The sequence below is a fragment of the Camellia sinensis genome, unplaced genomic scaffold (genome assembly GCF_055761805.1).
Source record: "Camellia sinensis isolate YWXY unplaced genomic scaffold, ASM5576180v1 Unanchor6, whole genome shotgun sequence".
Lineage (NCBI taxonomy): Eukaryota > Viridiplantae > Streptophyta > Magnoliopsida > Ericales > Theaceae > Camellia > Camellia sinensis.
This window is the reverse complement of record NW_028129474.1, coordinates 12065984-12085911: the sequence shown is the minus strand read 5'-3', so window position 1 is coordinate 12085911 and position 19928 is coordinate 12065984. Positions and strand designations below refer to the sequence as shown.

General features: G+C 38.9%; 1 pseudogene; it reads right to left on the bottom strand.

Moving 5' to 3' along the window:
• Positions 1-19928, bottom strand: part of LOC145818260 (pleiotropic drug resistance protein 3-like) — a 91929-nt pseudogene that overhangs the window by 48740 nt on the left and 23261 nt on the right.

Genomic DNA, 19928 nt, shown 5'->3' with positions numbered 1-19928 from the left:
ATGTAAAGAGAGGGAAATATAGAGATAGATAGATACAACTTCTCTAACCCTATTTTTTAGAACCTCTGAGAAGGGAGGAGGAGCTCCCTTCTTATAGAATTCCAAATTCTAAAGCTTCCTAAGCAAGCTAATCAAGGGGCAAATCCCTCCATACACGTGTATGGAGGGGGGGAATTGTGGATGCCAGCTATGACAGCTGGCATAAAATATCTGCATAAAGCAGATGAACAGGGTTCGGCCAGAAAATATGGCCGATCGACCAACATAAGTGCCGATCAACTAAAAAGAGTGCCAATCGGCCAACACTTTTGGCCGATGGAAATAAAACAAGGCCGATGGCTTCATGCGTTGGTTGATGGGTTGAAGGGATGGCCAACAAGCCACCCTCTTCCCTCAGAAGCAAAAACACAAGTCCTTGGTCCACAACCAAGCACAAAACAGTCAAGTTGAGAGATCTTGAGGCAAGGCGCGCTGCCGAGACCTCCGAGAACTCAAAACGAACACGAGCATGGATGATCATCGAGTGTTCAAATGATGACGTCCGAGTCTTGAGGACGGTCAAAAATGGATTGTCTACACCACCCCAGGAAGGTAAACTCAAGGCAAATGGGAGGGGATTCCACCCTTATCAGTTGTGACAGTGGACATCTAACAAATTGTATAACGATCCCGGGTTTCCCTCCATTGGTTGTTGTATTCCGGACTCAGTTCCGTGGATGTTGGTTATTGCATATGTTTCATTTCCGTCCTTTAATTCTTCGTATTTGAGTTTTAGGATGTGTTGGGCAGGTTTGTAACAGGTTAGGTGTGTTTGAAACAAATGGTTGTTGTCCAGTTTTTGGTGTCTTTGCTCGAGCGAGGCTTTTGTCACTCGAGCGAGCTCTGTGTTTTAGTTCCTTCGCTTGAGCCAGGGTTCCTTCGCTTGAGCGAGAGTTGAGTGGTGTGTCTTTTGGATCGAGCGAGAAGTCTTGCGCTCGAGCTTGCGTCTGCGTCTAGTTTGGACCTGAAGGTTGCATTTCTTGGCTCGAGCGAGCTTTCCTTCGCTCGAGCTAGCGAGGACTATGTTTTAGGTTTCTTCGCTTGAGCGTTCTTCTGGGTTGCAGACCTGAAGCTTCGTGTTGTTGTCTCGAGCGAGGTTTCTTTGTGTCTGGTCGCTCAAGCGACCATTCCTTCGCTCGAGCGAGGCTCGAGTATATCAGTTCGTAACAGCAGCTTCTTCTTCACTTTTCACCATCTTCTTTACACAAACCCTAGATCCGGCTGCTCTCCTCTCTCTCTATACACCTTATCTCTAAGAATAAACCTAGTTCTAGTGTGTTTCTATCCTAGTTCCTTTGTAAAAAGGTGGAGCTTGGTGTGGGCTACGTTTTGATCCGAAAATCATTGAGTTTGGAGTATCTTGAGTTTTCTTCATCTTCTCCATTGGGTCTCTCCATTTGAGGTAAGGATACCCTACTCCTTATTATGAGTTTTGACATAGATTTTAGTCATTTTGTATAAATGGTGGATTGTGGGAATTTTAGGAAAGTTAGGGTTTGTTATGAAATTATAAAAAGGGGGTTTTCAAATGTTAAACCCCATGTGTATGTAAGACCTTGGAAAATGGAAGTATTGTTGTTAAATTGATGAAATTGAACCTTAGGGTTGATATTTGAAAAGAGGGGAAAATGCCCTAAATGTGTCGAATAATTAATTTGGAGAAATATGAAATTGTGTTGGAAATCATGAAAGTGAGAATTTATGGGACTAAATGGCGTAGTTGGATAAATAAATCACTCACCTATGAGAATGTTGATATTTTATCTGTTTGATAAATATATTCTTTGTTTAAGAATAACTGCTTTGGGTTATCGGTGGACGATAGTCTTGATTGTTGTAGACACTGTATGTTGATTAGGGAACTGAAACTAATCACCTGGAATATGTCATCGAACATAACGGTTGGAATAATACATCGAATATGTGTATTGATTGATCATTGTATATGATAAGTGTTTAAATACATTGTATATGTATATTGTGTGGGATGAGATAGGGGATGTACTCCATGGTTTGAGGGGAGATAGGGGATGCACTCTCAAACTTGTTTAGGAGGAGATAGGGGATGGACTCCATTGATAACTAAGTTGGCCGGAGTGTTCAGGGTGAAAGTCCCGAAATCTTAATTACGTTTGCATGACATAGATAATTGAAGTATGGAGGTGTTTAATGTAAGATGTAGTCTCATTTGAATTGTGGATAACGGAAGTGTTTTAATATGAGTTGTAGTCTCATGTAATTGTTTGGCTAGATAATGAGCCAAGTTTATGAATGTGAATTGGATAAGTAAAGGAAAGTGAAATGAAACACAGATGTATTTGTCATGGAACTGGGATGTGTTGTAAAATTGGTTTATAGTGTTAATCATTTATCGAATGCTAATGTTTTAGTTATTACTCATACTTGGTTTAGTATATCTCTACTGGGCTTTAGCTCACCCTTTATGAGACATCATTTTCAGGTTCAGGTGATATGCCACCTCCAAGGGCGTAGCTTGGGAGGCTTAGAGGCTTAGAGGCTGAATGACTCTGTTGTTGTTTTCTTTTTGTATTACATGTAAATTCAAGCCAAGGGCTTATTTTCTATAAAGAGTTAAACTCTTCTTTTGTTGTAACCAAGTGTTGACTTGGAAAGTTGTAAGCCCGTAGGGCATTTACTTTTAATGTCAACATGTAATACTTTTGTACTTAATACTCTGATAAATGGAAATATGCTTTATTCTCTTATGTCTATGAATGTCAAGAATGCGGGGTTTATATGTACTATTTTGAGGGCGTTACAAATTGTGAATTGTGACAATGGATATCTACCAAATTATCTACCAACTTGGCCTCTTGTGCAGGCAAATTGTGGAAGGGGTTTTGCCCATCTTGGTGGTTTATTATGCAGCCTGCCCTTTATGTTTGGGATATTTCAAACTTGAGTTTAGAGGTAAAATTGTGATTATATGTTTCTTATAGCTTCTTCTACAGTAGTTTTCTTATTATGATTCTTTTTATATATGTCAGTGACTCAGTAGTATGATTGTGATAACAAATTGAAGTTTATAAATTCATCCACTTTAGGAACTGCGTAAATGAACACAATTCTGTGCCTGTTTCAAGATTTGTTACAGACTCTGTTTTCTTTTTCGTTTAGAACTGAACTCTCTTTTTTAAGTTTCATACATTAAGATAAAAAAAATGCATGAAGTATTTAGTAAGTTACATATATTTTTTAATTACTTAAAATGTCTGCTGCATCTCATAGTTTAACATTTTGGATAATGGGAAGAAGGAATGGAGAAAAAGGGATTGCATACATACCTGTCTATTCTTCCTCTCAGTTTCTCTAATAACCGATGGTTGTCGTCCTCTATTTTCTTCAAGAGATTCTCAATGAACACATGCCGTTCTAAATCCCCAAGCTTTGTGACATCAACCATTGACTTCCCATTCTCTTCTTTGCTGCCATGCAAATTCTTGTGATCAAATAATGATGTTCTTAGTCGTTCAAGTGTGGGTAATCTTTCGATAGCAGCCCACTGTAGTTTAACTTCATCGTCATGTTCTCCAAACGACTTTGCATCCAAACTAGTTTGGAAACTTGATGCATGATGATGAAAGGATGACCTGATGTTTCTTCCCATCTCTGCCAAATCCATTCCAAGGGACTCTATATATGTATGTCTATGTTATCTGTTTCTGTTAACTAACTGTGCCATTCTTCTGTAACGTTGTTGTGATCTGCTTCACAGTTGTGTCTATGTTTCTCTGACATTCTTTTTAATTATTTATTTATTTATTGTCATCTGCTGTTTAATGTATTCGATTAGTTTATGAACAAAAGCCAGTTAAAATTAAAACACGGGGTATAAAAAAATGGTGGAAAAACAGACTTGTATTTCAGTTGTCCTATTGGAGAGTCATGGCATTAAGCTTTTGGCTGTTTGGATTGGTTGGTTGGTTGGCTGGCTGGCAGGAAGAGAAGATTAAAATAGGAGTTAAATAAGTAGTAATTAGATTTCTTTGTGGATGATACTTCTTGTAATAGCTGTAGGGTCTTTGACCATGTCTAAGAAAATTAAGAAATTTTAATCGGTATAGATTGTATATATATATTATATATTTTTTAATTAGAGAAAGACTACATTTTTTTATTATATATAATTGGGTGCTTCATTAGTCTCATGATTTCTCACTATGCCAAATAATCGATTGAAATGAAAAAGTGATTTGTGCCTACTTAAGCTGAAATCATTTTTTCTAATTAAGCAAAAATCTAATCTTCACTAGTCCTTGTTAGTCTTACATTTATGTGAACTATATAAAAAAACAAAGATAGATGAGTCTATAATATTTAAAAGTCTCATATTTTATTTCATTTTCATAAAATTTTAAATCAAACTAAGCACTTGAACAATATTGATATATAAGCCTTACCTAATAATGAGATTTTTTTTTTATAATAAAATTTCCTTTAAAAATTGAGTTTGAATTTTGAATTTGAGTAGTGATTTGTGAAGGAAGTTATGAAAGAAATATAATTTTTTGTTCTTTCACAATTTCCTCTCCTACTCTTTTTTTCATCCACAAATTTTTAATCAAATTCACGATCTAAACATATTGAGCTTTGAGAAACAAAAAAAAAAAAATGTGAATGATTTTGTGAGGAAGCCTGGGCGTAGATGAAGGTGAGATGGCTAAGAACTCTGAGCTAAGAAGTAGATGTCAAAAAGAAAAGAAGAGTGAGAGAATGACATTAGTAATCTCTGTAGAGCCTTCTCGGCTCTCTTTTGGTGCAGTTTGTTGGGGGTTACTTTTATTCCCTTTTTTTTATAGGAAAAATTAGCCTAAGGCCCCTCTCCCACTTTTAATAATAGAAGAGATCCACAATGTTATTTTATGATGTCTAAGGTTCTTTAACCCCAAACGCATATATCACAGAGAAATTTAAGAAGAAACGAAAGGGCTTCAAAAACTGAGTTTGGTCTCTGTCTTCTCACTCTCTGCTCTCTCTCTCTCTTTCTCTCTCTCTCTCTCTCTCTCTCCTACATCAAACCAGTGCTTCGTCTATCTCCCACAGCTGCCGAGGGTCACCATCGTTTGCATACCGCCCATCGCAGCAACTCCGAACACACCAACACCGCGACCCAAGTCGTTGTTGGCTCACACCGACACCATACCAGCTCGCCAATCAGCACTGTCTTCGCCAACCTACTCGCCGACATCATGACAACTCAGCGGCGCATCCTTCCAACCTCATGAATTCGCTCATGACCGTTAGTACATTGCGCCGTTGACCTACGCCAGCTACTGCTGTGCTACGATTTAGCTCACGTGTGCCTCTTAGTTTGCATTGCTTCGCCGATTTCAGCTCGGTCGCGGTCATCCGCGTCGACCTCAAACCATACCAGTGCTCACCGGTGCTGGACCAATGTACAATCACCAAGTTTGTACAATACAGCTTTGGGTATCTCGTACAAAATAGGTATTCTCATGGTTTTTTATTATTATTCCATGGCGTTTATTTTTGGTTTGAATAATTATTTCTTGAAAGAATTTATTGTCGGAGAGTTGGGATTCGATTCTGGGTTTTGAATCCAAGGTTTTTTTTTTTTGTTTTAAATGAAGAAATCTGTGTTTGTTGAAATCAGTTACGAATCTAGGTTTGTTTTGAATCTGTTTTTTTTTATAAAAGGAAATCTGTTTTTGAATATTTAAATTGAAGAAATCTGGGTTTGTTGAAGAAATCTGGGTTTCGAATTTGATGTTCATCATTGTTGTTTGTTACAGGAACTTTCAACTGAAATTTCCTGGATCATCATTGATGTTCATCATCATTGTTGTTTGTTCACCGGTGTTGGATCAATGTACAAATTTCCTGGATCAATGTTCAATCACCAAGGTTTGTTCATAAAAATATAACTCTGCTGTAAATAGAGAGAATTTCTCTGGTTTCAATCTAGAGAATTTCTCTAATCTGCCTAGTTTGGAGAGAATTTCTCTGGTTTTGGACCAAAGAAATTTGTGGTTTTGTTAGTAAAGATTGTATTGTTGGCTTACATATTACACAAAGCCAGAGAAATTCTTTGTGAATAGAGCAAGAGAAATTTGTGAAGTCAGAGAAATTTCTCTGGGTCGACTGCAGCAGAGGCGTTGGTGAAGTTGGCATTGATGGAGAGAGATTTGTTGATGGAGTTTAAGGTGTCTTGTTTGAAGACAATTGATGTTAGAAATTTTGATAAAGTTTGAATTCATTTTGAGTTTTTAGATTATGGATTTGGTTACTTGAAATTGTGAATTGAAATTGAATGTGTGATTTGATCACAGTGGGAGAATGTGATTTGGCCAGAGAAAATCAACAAATTTCTCTGGCCATCACACAGAGAAAATTAACACATAAAAGTAACAGATACAATTTTCTCTGGTTTGGTTAAAGCATAGAGAAAATTATGAGTAAATCAGAGAATATTAGTCAAATACACAGAAAAAATTATGAACAAATCACAGAGTAATTTGTGAGCAAATTAGAAAAAATTCAACCCTAGAGAAATTTCAAAACATAAAAAATCAAAAAAATTGAACAAACCAGAGAAATTTGAAATTTCTCTAGATCAATTTGAGGGACCTTAGACATTATGAAAATATTGAATGTCCTTTATGCTATAAAATCTTAATATCAGGGACCATAAAAAAAAATCCGCTTTTTTATAACTAAATTATTTGGTTCAATTTTTATTTTCAATTTATGAGGCAAAATAACTTATGTAAGATGAAAAAAATTTAATATTGAAAAGTAGAGAAATTTATATTTTTTAATAATCAATTTTCAGTTTGAAAGAGATTGAATTAAATAAGTCCATCAAATCATGGCAAATTTTAGGACATAGCTGTGAAGTAGAAAGAAAGAAAGAAAGAAAGAAAGAAAATAGGTTTGGTTTGGGTACAAAATCACTCATAACTTAATGTTGGTGACACTTACAAATAAAACACTAGATAATATACAAAATAAAAGTTACAACAATTAATATAAGGGCTGAGGCGCGGGAAATTCGCTCTCTTTAAGGAGATTCAAGCCCTCTGCAGTTAGGCAAAGCCTCACACCGGTGCAGCAGAAAAAACCTTGACTTGTCCCCCCCAGGATACAACAGCCCGACTAAGTCGTATGGTTAACCAATACTGCACAATTGGTTGAACCCAAAGCTTTATCACACACACCCTTTTTATTTGCCTGATAATCTCACTCAAAACATAACAACACAACCAAAACTTCTTCTCTCGTATGTATCTCTAAAGATAGGACATAAGTTAATATATATATAGAAATCAAAAAAGGTTTTGGTGGATAAGTTACTGGAGATAAGACCAAGACTTGGTGAAGATGACTTGAAAGACTTGGAAGACATGGACTTGACTTGGAAGACTTAGACTTGGAAGTCTTGGAAGGATAAAGACTTGGTGGACTCTTGGAAGACTTTGGCAAAGCCTTAGCTTGGAAGGCTTGGATGAAAAGAATGGAAGGACAAGACCAAGACTTGGATGGAAAAGTCTTAGAAGACTAGGAAGACCTGATGGAAACCAATATCACAATATAATATTAAAATACCTGCTAACATTCCCCCACCTATTTTAATATTATAGGTAACAAAACTGAGATTATTAGGCAAATAAGGATATTATGCATCATGGTAGGTGTGCTCTGCATTGAACCTCCATTAGTGAAACAATAATAAATACTCCAGAGCCAATAGTATGCTCAGCATTGAACTATGACTACTTAAGGGAAATAAATAATTATTGCACACACATAATATTCCAGGTGTTCACAAAAGCTTTAAAAGCTAGCACATTACGGCCTTGTGCGATCCCAAGATTCATGAGTGTATTTGAGAATTAGCCCAAATCTCATAGGTAGCGGCCCCACTACCACACTCACATAGGTGAATTCTGTCAAGGGTGCTCCTGTAACTATGACACCCCACTCAATAAGAGCTACAGAAATTCATTAAGAGTTTTTTTTTAGTAACTCAACCTCTATAACGTTACAGGATAAATGCACTTACATCATAGGGATGGGTAAAAAAGTAATTTAATGCATTTCTCACGGCCATCATATGATCGTTTTTCTCATTGAACCCAGCTACAGGATCACTGGTCCCTGGGTTGAGTATCCTCATACATGGCTCCTGCTATATTCAATGGGCTTTAACCCCATCCCCCTCGATGTATTCCAGACTCTATCTCTTGCTAAGGCCTTAGTTAATGGATCTGCAAGATTATCACCAGATTTAATATAATCCACATTTATGATGCCATTATTCATATAAGATCTCACAGTACTGTGTTTTCTTCTGATAGGTCTGGATTTACCGTTATAATAACGGTTATTAACTTGATCAATTGCTGCGGTGCTATCACAATAAATTAATATAGGTGGAATCGGTTTTTTCCAACAAGAGATTTCATTTAACAAATCTCTCAACCAATTTGCTTCTTCACTAGCTGTAGCTAAAGCAATAAGCTCAACCTCCATTGTTGAATTAGCAATAATGGTTTGTTTTTTCGATTTCCAACTTATAGCACCACCTCCCAATGTAAATAAGTAACCAGTAGTTGATAATGAATCACCTGACAAGGTATTCCAATTGGCATCACTGTAACCTTCAAGTATTGCAGGATACTTATTATAAACAAGCCATATTTTATGGTACTAGATAAATATTTCATAATACGCTCAATGGCTAGCCAGTGATCACTGCCAGGCTTGCTAGTAAACCTGCTAAGTACTCCAACTGCATAGGCAATGTCAGGTCTAGTACAGTCAGTCGCATAACGCAAGCTACCAATCATACTAGCATATTCCTTTTGATTAATTACATCCTCATCATTTTCAACAGGAAATAAACGCACATGAGGATCAAAAGGAGTAAGAACATGCTTGCAGTTATAAAAATTATATTTTCTCAAAATTTTCTCAACATAATGCGACTGATCAAGAAATATACCATCACAAGTTTTGGTAATTTTCATTCCCAAAATATAGTTAGCCTCACCAAGATCTTTCATATCAAAATGGCTACTAAGCATATTTTTAGTTTCCACGATGATATGCAAATTAGAGCCAAATATAAGTAAATCATCCACATAGAGGCTAATAATGACATGTGAATTCTCTTCAGATTTATAGTAAACGCATTTATCACATTCATTCGTTTTATAGCCATTCTCAATCATGCAGGAATCAAATTTCTCATGCCACTGTTTAGGGGTCTGTTTTAAGCCATAGAGGGATTTAACTAGCTTGCACACTTTGCTTTCTTAACCGGGTTCCACAAAACCCTCAGGTTGATCCATATAGATTTCTTCACCCAGGTCTCCATTTAAAAGGGCTGTTTTAACATCCATTTGATGAATTTTTAGATTATGAATTGCAGCCACTGCAATTAATAATCTAATGGATGTAACTCTTGTAACCGGAGAAAATGTATCAAAAAAGTCAAGATCTGCTTGTTGTTTAAAACCTTTTGCAACAAGCCTTGCTTTATATTTATCAATAGTTCCATCCGGTTTAAGTTTTTTTCTCAAAACCCATTTACAGCCAGTAGTTTTACAACCTGGTGGTAAATCTACTAATACCCAAGTTTTATTGGATAATAATGATTTCATCTCATCATTTACAGCCTCGTTCCAAAAAACAGAGTCAGGAGATGCCAAAGCTTCTTGTAAAGTTAATGGAGTTCCCTCCACATTAAAAACATGATAATCAGGGCCAAAACCTTTTACTAATCTGGCTCTTTTACTCTTTCTTGGTTCAAAAACTACAGTATCTTGGTTTTGTAAAAGAGGAGTAGAGGAGCCAGTTTCAGATAAAATATTTTCTTGATAATTTTGACCCCCACCATTTTTAGATTTAAAAGGAAATTTTTCTTCATGAAAAATTGCATCATCTGATTCAAAAATTATTTTGTTTTCAATATCAAAAAATCTATAGGCTGTACTATTTGTTGCATATCCAAGAAAAGCACAAGTGACAGCTTTCACACCTAATTTAGGTCTTTTAGGGTCCACAAGTCTAACAAAAGCTAGACAACCCCAAACCCTCAAATATTTCAAATTTGGCTTATGCCCTTTCCACAACTCAAAAGGTGTAACTTTTGTATTTTTATGTGGCACTCTATTCATAACATAACATGCAGTTAAAATTGCTTCTCCCCACAAATTTGAGGGAGCATCTGCTTCAATTAGCATAGCATTTGTTAAATCAGTTAAAGTTCTATTTTTCCTTTCTGCTACACCATTAGATGCAGGTGAATATGGTGGAGTAGTTTCATAGATTATTCCCAAAGACTGAGCAAACGAGTTGAATCCAAAAGATTCATACTCCCGGCCTCTATCACTTCTATATCTTTTAATCTTTTTACCGAATTGATTTTCAACTTCAAGAAGGAATTCTTTAAATTTTTCAAAAGCATCACTTTATTTTTCAACAAGTATACATAAGTGTATTTTGAAAAATCATCAATAAAAGTGATAAAATATCTATTTCCCCCACGTGTTAAAATTCCTTCAAATTCACATAAATCAGTGTGAATTAATTCTAACAATTCAGTATTTCTCATCACACTTTTATGAGGCTTTTTAGTTATTTTTGCTTGACTGCAAACTTCACATTTCTCAAATTTATTTGTTAGTCTGGGAATTAATCCTAAACTACTCATGACTCCCACATATCGGCTATTAATATGACATAGACGAGCATGCCAAAAATTCATAGAAGACAGCATGTAAATAAAAACATGTGCTTTCTTATTCTCAACATTTAATTTAAACATTCCATCACAGGCATACCCTTTCCCCACAAATATGCCTTTTTTAGTGATTACATATTGGTCAGATTCAATAGTCTGTTTGAAACCAGCTTTGTTGAGCAAATAACTTGACATCAAATTTTTTCTCATGGACGGTGTGTACAACACATCTTTTAAAACAAGCACACGTCCAGAGGTAAAATTCAGCTCAACACCCCCACACCCAAGCACCTTGGTTAAACTGGAGTCACCAAGCATAACGGTCCTCTCCTCATTAAAAGGAGTGAAATCTTTGAACCAATCTTTATCATAGCAGACATGCCTATTGGCACCAGAGTCTGCCCACCACCCTTCTACAGATTGAACCATAAAAATATCTGTGATCATAGCCACAAATGGTTCCTCGGTAACATTAGCCTGTGGTCGAGGCTGTTTGTCACGACCCAAACCCGGCCCTATGGGTTTAGCACCGTAACCGGCCAGTAATCTGAGATTACCGAAGGCCTACAGAACAGTAATACAGTAAAACAGAGTACAGGGCCTGGCGGAAGCCAGTACAGTAATTAAACAATGTCCAATGAGCTGTGACAGTCTGTATGCCAAAAAGATTTTTCATGCATTCATACATATACAAACAGTACAGTCTATACAAAATTTACAGTCACACAGTACAGGGACCTAATCCCTTGATAACAGTACAGTAACACTCGGTCTATACAGAACAGTAAAACAGTACAGAAGGGGGAATTGTATAAGACCCCTAAGCCTTAACAGGTAGGCTCGGAACCTCGCAGTGAGGCACATAGGCTGGCTTGACAAAACTGGAGTTACCCTGACGCTCCTAGCTCCGATCTGGTGCCTGTACACCTACATATATATATGAGCAGTGAGCTAAAGCCCAGTGAATAACATAAAGCGTAAAGGGGTTTAGAATGAATGTCCTTACAGTAATGAAAACAGTTCAATTCAATCAGTATTTCAGTTGTTCAGTACAGTAAACAGTCATATGTGGTACATCCATTAGCATAACAGTAACAGTAGGTCTTAAAAGACCGAACAGTAATGATGGCCATCAGTCAGTAAACAGTAGTGGCTCCACGAGGGAACCGACAGAGAATTCTGTCGCAGTAACAGTAACAGTAAATAGTAAGTACTAAGGATGCCACAGTACAGTTCAGAAATAAAGGACATACATTCATTCAGTAAATAATACCAGTTCAGTAAACAGTTCAGTTCAGTATTCAAAGGATAATCAGTTGAACATATCTTTACACAATTGTTACTCACAGAGTTTGGGCTACAGTATGCTAGAGCGTGTCTCCCCAGTCGCCAACCCTACACAGTTCACAGGTTGAACACACTAAGCTACACAGTTGGGAAAGATAACAACTTAATCCCTAATGCCTCGGTGTGTTCTACATCTATATCCTCAACAAGATGCCTTAAACTAGGCCTAAAAATGCCTAGGATGAGATGAGGATGCAAAAATGCACATTTAAAAGCATTTTCAGGATTTTCAGAGAAACAGAGTCCCGCTCGAGCGCAGGTTTCCCCGCTCGAGCGTACAGGCAAACAAAGGTACACGCTCGAGCGTAAACTTTCCCGCTCGAGCGTACTGTAAAAGTACTGGATGGGTGAAATCCCCGCTCGACGCCCGCTCGAGCTTGAGACATGACTCCGCTCGAGCGCCCAATCCTCCGCTCGAGCGGACTGTAAAACAGTGCAAGATGCTGGAAGCTCGATTTTCCCGCTCGAGCGGCACTTCCCCCGCTCGAGCGGACTACTGAAATCTGGAAATCCCAGATTTGAGCTCCAGGTTCAAAACCAAGCTCAAAAGCATCAAAACCAATCCTCTTGGGCCCATTTTCTGGAAAACATTTATAAACACATAGAATATCATGTTTCAAAGCTCAATTTTAAGAAATCAAAGCCCAAGGGTGTTTAATTCAAACTCAATTTAAACCATTTTTCAAGCACAAGATGAACATGCAAACATGCATGAATTCAAACCATTTCAAAGCTTCGATTTGATGCTCTAAAGAGCCAATTCTTCTCAAAACATGATGAAATCATAGGCTACACTCAAGACATGAACATGCATGTAACATTTTGCCATGAAAACAACTCAAAATCCAACAATACTACCATGCATGCAAAGATTGGGCTTCAATTCACCATTAATGAACCAATTCATGACTTAGCTCTCCAATTGGACATGAACCATGCATGAATCAACTTAACCACAAGTCAAAAGGATGAAATTCATACCTAGGTTCCTTGAATGCAAGTCTAGAGGTTCAAATTAACAATCCACACTTGAATCTTCAAGCAATTCTACCAAGTTCCAAGCAATGCAAGATGAAACTCACTCTCTCCCTCTCTTGGTCGGCTAGAGCAAGAAAATGGCTGAGCAAAATGTTGCCTAAGTGTATATTGAGGCTCAAACATGTATGTTGAGTGGGCCACTAAGGGTGGCAATAATGGTAATTAAGTCCAACTCTTTAATTAGCTTATTTTAATCTAATTTAATCATACCTAATCAATTTTCAGATAATTGTACAGTAAAATCACATAAATTACGAGGGTCACAGAACACTAATCGGTTTCAGATTCGGCCGCCGATAAGGCCTTCAATTAGCAGTTTAAACATACAAGTATGAACAGATAATCATACAATCAAACAGATAGAATGCAATTTAACTAACATATACTCAATCAATTCAGTTTCCAATTTCAGTCAGTCAGTTATCGGTCATTATCCGTTTCGTTTAACAGTAATCGGTGATTATCGGTAATCGAGCAGTCATTAATCAGTAAACAGTATGGGGGTTGTTACAGTCTCCCCTCCTTATAAAGAGTTTAGTCCTCTAAACTCGAGTTACCTTCATTCTGGGAGAAAACAGGATTCAGTGGAAACAGTTCAGGATATCGTTTGGCCATGTCATCTTCCCTTTCCCAAGTGGCATACGCGCCACCATGGTTCTGCCAGTCAACTTTCACTAACGGGATCTCTTTGTTTCTCAGTTTCTTGATTCGTCTGTTTACAATCTGTATAGGCCGTTCCTCGTAAGTGTAGTCATCACTCAACACTATCCGAGTAGGCTCAATCACATGGAAAGGATCCCGAAGGTAGTCTCTCAACATAGAGATGTGGAAGACGTTATGCATATGCTCCATTTCAGGAGGGAGCGCAACTTGATACGCCACCGGATTGATTTTCTCAATGATTTCGTATGGTCCGACGTATCTCGGTGCTAACTTGCCTTTGACTCCAAAATGAGTCTGGCCTTTCATTGGTGTCACTTTCACAAAAACGTGATCACCCACCTCATACTCTCTGTCCCGTCTTCTGACATCTGCATAACTTTTCTGTCTACTCTGTGCAGTTTTCAGTCTTTGCTGTATCAGTTTCACTTTTTCAGTTGTTTCATACACAATCTCGGGCCCAAGCAACGGCCCATCTCCAACTTCTGCCCAGCAAATCGGAGATCTACATTTTCTGCCATACAATGCCTCGAAAGGCGCCATACCAATACTCGAATGGTAGCTATTGTTGTAGGCGAATTCAACTAATGGCAGATGATTTTCCCAGTCTCCCTGAAAATCAAGGACACACATTCTCAGTAAATCCTCCAGAGTTTGGATGGTCCTTTCTGATTGGCCATCTGTCTGAGGATGATAGGCACTGCTCAGTCTCAGTTCAGTACCCAATGCAGTCTGTAGGCTTTGCCAAAACCTCGATGTAAACTTCGAATCCCTGTCAGAAACAATAGACACAGGCACTCTATGCAGTCTAACAATTTCATCAATATAGATAACAGCCAATTTGTCCGCGTTATAGATTGTCTTGACAGGTAAGAAGTGAGCAGATTTGGTTAATCTATCAACAATAACCCAAATTGAATCCATACCTTTTCTGGAGCGAGGTAATCCCACAATAAAATCCATCGTGATATGCTCCCATTTCCACTCTGGTATGGGTAGGGGTTGCAATAGTCCGGCAGGTCGTTGATGTTCAGCTTTGACCTGTTGGCAATGAAGACATTTGGATACAAAATCGGCAATTTCTTTCTTCATTCCCGGCCACCAGAAATTCTGTTTCAGATCTTGGTACATTTTCGTATTCCCCGGATGGATAGACAATTTCGAATTGTGGCCTTCTTGCAGAACTCTTCTTTTCAGTTCAGTATCATTCGGTACACACAGTCTTTCTTGAAATTTCAGTACATTATTCTCAAATTTGAATCCCGGTCTCGGTTTGGATTCTCTTTCCTCGATGATCTTCTTCAAGAAATCATCCAGTTGCTGTTTCTCTTTAATCTCTTCAATCAGTGCCGGTTGAGCAGAAATAGCAGCTAAGGTTCCACCTTGTTCTCGTAAAACAATTTCAATTTCAGATTTTTCAAGGTCACAAAGCAACTCTTTCTGTCCGGTGAGCAAACATGCTAGATTTCCAATCGATTTCCGGCTCAATGCATCGGCAACGGTATTGGCTTTTCCCGGATGGTACAGTATCTGAAGGTCATAATCTTTAATCAGTTCTAGCCATCTCCGCTGTCTCATGTTCAGTTCTTTCTGTGTGAAGAAATACTTTAAGCTCTTGTGGTCGGTGTATACTTCACATGTCACCCCGTACAGATAGTGACGCCAGATTTTCAGTGCAAATACTACTGCAGCAAGTTCCAGATCATGGGTCGGGTAGTTCTTTTCATGTGGTCTCAGTTGTCGGGAAGCATACGCAATAACTCTCCCATTCTGCATTAAAACACACCCCAGACCCTTATAAGAAGCATCACTAAATACAGTATAACCATCCGTACCTGAAGGTAAAGTCAGAACAGGTGCAGTCACTAATCGAGTTTTCAACTCCTGAAAAGCAGATTCTCTTTGGTCAGTCCAGTCAAATGATGTCCCCTTCTGAGTTAACTGAGTCAATGGTAGGGAAATTTTGGAGAAATCTTTGACAAATCTTCTGTAATATCCGGCCAGTCCCAAAAAGCTTCGGACTTCAGTCACATTCGTTGGTCTAGGCCAGTTCACTACAGCTTCAATTTTCTGCGGATCAACAGAAATTCCATTTTTGCTAACAACATGCCCCAGAAACATAACATGGTCAAGCCAGAATTCACATTTAGACAGTTTAGCATACAGTTTCTGTTCTCTTAAGGTTTGTAGGGCAAGTCTCAGATGTTGTCCATGCTGTTCTATACTTTTGGAGTAAATCAATATGTCATCGATAAATACAACAATAAAGTCATCAAGGTATGGTTTAAAAATTCTGTTCATGAGGTCCATAAAAGCAGCTGGTGCGTTCGTGACTCCAAAAGGCATAACTAGAAATTCATAATGGCCATACCTCGTTCTAAAAGCAGTTTTATCAATGTCTTCTGGTTTAACCTTCAGTTGATGATACCCCGATCTGAGATCGATTTTGGAAAATACTTGTGCACCCTGTAACTGGTCAAATAAATCATCAATACGCGGTAATGGGTATTTATTCTTTACAGTTACCTTGTTCAGCTCACGGTAGTCTATACACAGTCTCAGTGAGCCATCTTTCTTCTTGATGAACAAAACAGGAGCACCCCATGGCGAAGTGCTAGGTCTGATAAACTTCTTATCCAGCAGTTCCTGCAGTTGTACTTTCAATTCTTTCAGTTCAGTGGGAGCCATTCTGTATGGAGCTTTAGAAACTGGTTGTGTTCCGGGAATCACATCAACGGTAAATTCAATCTCCCTGTCAGTCAAATCTCCTGGAAGATTATCTGGAAAAACATCTGGAAATTCTCTGACTATAGGAATACAATTCACATCAGTTTTAATACCATCATCAGTAGACACAGTCAGTACAGAACACAGATATCCTTTACATCCTTTCCTAATTAATTTAACAGCTTTCACTGACGAAATCAAATACGGAGGAGGTACTACTCCACTCCCATTAAACACAAATTCAGGCAGACCAGGTGGACGAAAAACAACTTGCTTGGTCACACAGTCAATAGTGGCATGATATTTTCGTAACCAATCCATCCCCAATATTACGTCAAAATGATCAATGTTCAATGGCAGTAAATCAATAAACAGATGCATATCTCCAACAATGATTTCACACGCGGGGTACATATAAGCACATGTCATAGATCCCCCTATGGGTGATGATACGGCTAGCAGATAGTTCATGGGTTCTAAGGGTCTATTCAATTTCCGTGAGAAAGCATGCGATACATAAGAATGTGTAGACCCTGAATCAATCAGTACATATGCATTTTGAGTACAGATAGAGAGAATACCTGACACAACGGTCTCGGTATTCTGCACATCTCCCGGTACTAGTGCGAACACTCGGCCTTGCCTCATAGGCTCTTTCCCGGTAGCTCTGGGGTTAGGCCTTGGTGCTACAGTTGATGCTGCTGCGCTTGGTGCAGCTTTACTACTGGCTTGTGGAGCAGAGGGGCAGTCTTTAACCATGTGGCCCACCTTGCCACACCTGTAACAAGCTCCAGTTATTCTGTAGCAGACCCCCTTGTGCTTCTTGCCACACTCAGGACAGGGTGGTATGAACCCACTCCCTTGGCTGGGGCTAGTTGTCGACCCCGTATTCTGTTTCTTGTTGGCTGGGTTGTGCTTGCCTTTCTTGAATTTGAAACCCTGCCTTTTACCATGCCATTCAGTTGTTGGTGTTTCAGATTGTTTCACTGCCGCAATGTTCGACTCGGCCATCAATGCTCGGTCGAGAACACCCACAAAAGTCGGTAGTTTCAAAACATTTATCCGGTCAAGTATTGCCACATTAAGGACACCTTCGAATTTCCTGGCCTTCTTATACTCAGTATCCACCATATGCGGTGCATAACGGGCAAGTTCAGTAAATTTCGTCTCGTATTCTGCAACGGACATTGTGCCCTGTTTCAGCTGTTCAAATTCAGTCACTTTTCTATCCCTGACACACTGAGGGAAATACTTTTCAAAGAAGGACTCCTTGAACTGAGCCCAAGTCATAACAGTATTTGCGTCGCGGATCAACATCCACCACCTTCTAGCCTCTTCTTGTAGGGTGAAGGTAACTAACAATACTTTATTCGCTTCTGAGCACGGAAACACTTCAAATAGTTTTTCTGTTTCAAGCACCCAAGCTTCAGCCTTTAACGGTTCGAGGCCTCCCTGAAAGGATGGCGGTTTCATCTTGCTGAATTTATGGGTGAGAGCAATAATATCCCCATCATTCACATTCACATTAGGCTCCGGCTGTACCGGAGGAGGAGGAGGTGGGGGCTGTTGGTTCTGTTGTTGTTCCAGTCTAGCAGTTATCAGTTCTATCATTCTTTCCATTCTTTCCATTCTTGCCTCAGTAGATGAGGACTCAGGTTCATTTGCATTGTCCATTTCACTATAAGCAGTTATAACAGTTTTAAACATAAGCAGTCATTTGTTTAACAGTTTACCACTTTAGCATGTATTCAGTCATAACATAACCACACACTTATCATGCTCATGAGATGCCCTAAGAACTTTTCTAGGACACCCTATAGCTCATTTGGACACGTGTGTGCGGTATAACTCGTGGTAAGTATCGCTCTGATACCACTCTGTCACGACCCAAACCCGACCCTATGGGTTTAGCATCGTAACCGGCCAGTAATCTGAGATTACCGAAGGCCTACAGAACAGTAATACAGTAAAACAGAGTACAGGGCCTGGCGGAAGCCAGTACAGTAATTAAACAATGTCCAATGAGCTGTGACAGTCTGTATGCCAAAAAGATTTTTCATGCATTCATACATATACAAACAGTACAGTCTATACAAAATTTACAGTCACACAGTACAGGGACCTAATCCCTTGATAACAGTACAGTAACACTCGGTCTATACAGAACAGTAAAACAGTACAGAAGGGGGAATTGTATAAGACCCCTAAGCCTTAACAGGTAGGCTCGGAACCTCGCAGTGAGGCACATAGGCTGGCTTGACAAAACTGGAGTTACCCAAACGCTCCTAGCTCCGATCTGGTGCCTGTACACCTACATATATATATGAGCAGTGAGCTAAAGCCCAGTGAATAACATAAAGCGTAAAGGGGTTTAGAATGAATGTCCTTACAGTAATGAAAACAGTTCAATTCAATCAGTATTTCAGTTGTTCAGTACAGTAAACAGTCATATGTGGTACATCCATTAGCATAACAGTAACAGTAGGTCTTAAAAGACCGAACAGTAATGATGGCCATCAGTCAGTAAACAGTAGTGGCTCCACGAGGGAACCGACAGAGAATTCTGTCGCAGTAACAGTAACAGTAAACAGTAAGTACTAAGGATGCCACAGTACAGTTCAGAAATAAAGGACATACATTCATTCAGTAAATAATACCAGTTCAGTAAACAGTTCAGTTCAGTATTCAAAGGATAATCAGTTGAACATATCTTTACACAATTGTTACTCACAGAGTTTGGGCTACAGTATGCTAGAGCGTGTCTCCCCAGTCGCCAACCCTACACAGTTCACAGGTTGAACACACTAAGCTACACAGTTGGGAAAGATAACAACTTAATCCCTAATGCCTCGGTGTGTTCTACATCTATATCCTCAACAAGATGCCTTAAACTAGGCCTAAAAATGCCTAGGATGAGATGAGGATGCAAAAATGCACATTTAAAAGCATTTTCAGGATTTTCAGAGAAACAGAGTCCCGCTCGAGCGCAGGTTTCCCCGCTCGAGCGTACAGGCAAACAAAGGTACACGCTCGAGCGTAAACTTTCCCGCTCGAGCGTACTGTAAAAGTACTGGATGGGTGAAATCCCCGCTCGACGCCCGCTCGAGCTTGAGACATGACTCCGCTCGAGCGCCCAATCTTCCGCTCGAGCGGACTGTAAAACAGTGCAAGATGCTGGAAGCTCGATTTTCCCGCTCGAGCGGCACTTCCCCCGCTCGAGCGGACTACTGAAATCTGGAAATCCCAGATTCGAGCTCCAGGTTCAAAACCAAGCTCAAAAGCATCAAAACCAATCCTCTTGGGCCCATTTTCTGGAAAACATTTATAAACACATAGAATATCATGTTTCAAAGCTCAATTTTAAGAAATCAAAGCCCAAGGGTGTTTA